The sequence below is a fragment of the Cynoglossus semilaevis genome, chromosome 18 (genome assembly GCF_000523025.1).
Source record: "Cynoglossus semilaevis isolate Cse_v1.0 chromosome 18, Cse_v1.0, whole genome shotgun sequence".
In the NCBI taxonomy this organism is placed as follows: Eukaryota; Metazoa; Chordata; class Actinopteri; order Pleuronectiformes; family Cynoglossidae; genus Cynoglossus; species Cynoglossus semilaevis.
Genome location: NC_024324.1, coordinates 11,784,052 through 11,785,360, shown reverse-complemented (window position 1 = coordinate 11,785,360; position 1,309 = coordinate 11,784,052). Strand labels below are relative to the sequence as shown.

Sequence of the window (1,309 nt, the reverse complement as noted above, 5' to 3'; positions counted from 1 at the left end):
AAAAAAAAAAATCTGTTAATAGCATAGCAATCCAGTTTTTTAGCTTTATTGTTCATTTTTTGTACTTAGTATATTTTTTTTAGCTCTTTAGCTTAGTTTTACAGCTTTTTTGTACTTTGTGGAAGCTGTGCTGTATTTGAAACTTTATATAAAAAAATTTTTTTTGGACCTTTTTGTGCATTCATTTCCAAATATTGAGCAAATACTGATGAATATGAAGTTTTTTTTAGTTACATAAAAGTACTAAAAAGCAGTACGTTAAAAAACCCAACCAGAACACTTGCACAATAAACAGCAGAACAACAACTTTTGATTCTTTTAATAGCAAAACACAACATGCATTCAATCACAAAGTCCATAGATACACATTAAAGAAAAAAAAAAAGTCAAATTACAACAGCAATTCTTAGCTTGCTCACAGGATTCAACAAAGGTCCATCATCAGGAGTGGACCAACTTCATTAAACCTCTTCTTTTGACCTGAAACCAGATGAAATAAAGACATTACATACAAATGCTCTCAAATAAAGATACATTAAGTAAATACAATAAAAATAAAATAAAATACAAAAATACAATACAAGTACATAAAATAAATAAAATACAAGTAATAAATAAAATACAAGTAAATAAAATAAAATACAAGTAATAAATAAAATACAAGTAAATAAAATAAAATACAAGTAATAAATAAAATACAAGTAAATAAAATAAAATACAAGTAATAAATAAAATACAAGTAAATAAAATAAAATACAAGTAAATATAATAAAACTAGTTCTGACTGTAGTGATTCACAGGTTACCTCTTCTGCTTCCTTTTTTCCCCCCCTTGGTTGGCAGCATTCCTGGACCTCCTCCTCACAGGCTGTTCTTTGGTCATGGGCTCAAACTATACAGTTTAAAACAAACCGTCCGTAAGCTCGGAGCTACTGGTCCTTCACTTGACACGTTAATCGCCAAAGTGAAGAGCACCAGAGATGGAAATACGTACCTTCGTAATAAGAACAAATCTTTTTCTTCTCCGTGCCTCCACACAGCGCCATGTTGCAACCATCACTGGAAATGTTAAAGGGCAAAATGCGCCTCGTTATCCAATCAGAAGCGTCTTGCACAACACCAGGTGACAGTGCGGCCTATTTAGTTTATCAATTATTAGGTTCAAACGATCACTGCACACTATTGTCAGTGGAGCAAAAGGAAAATACCAGGAACTCTTCCACTGAATTATGCTGCAAATAGTGATCGCATCAAATGTGTGCAAAGTTACAAAAAAGGCGAACAAACACAAAATATTCATATAAAATACT

The 1,309-nt window shown here is 31.5% G+C and overlaps 1 long non-coding RNA gene across 1 annotated transcript; it reads right to left on the bottom strand.

Annotated features, from left to right (window-relative positions):
* Positions 1-42: 42 nt before the first annotated feature.
* Positions 43-1,303, bottom strand: LOC107989953 (uncharacterized). The gene is made up of 3 exons (XR_001761472.2): positions 994-1,303; positions 806-891; positions 43-480 (listed from the first exon to the last, which is right to left on the bottom strand). It is a non-coding gene; the product is annotated as an uncharacterized LOC107989953 (long non-coding RNA).
* Positions 1,304-1,309: the final 6 nt, after the last annotated feature.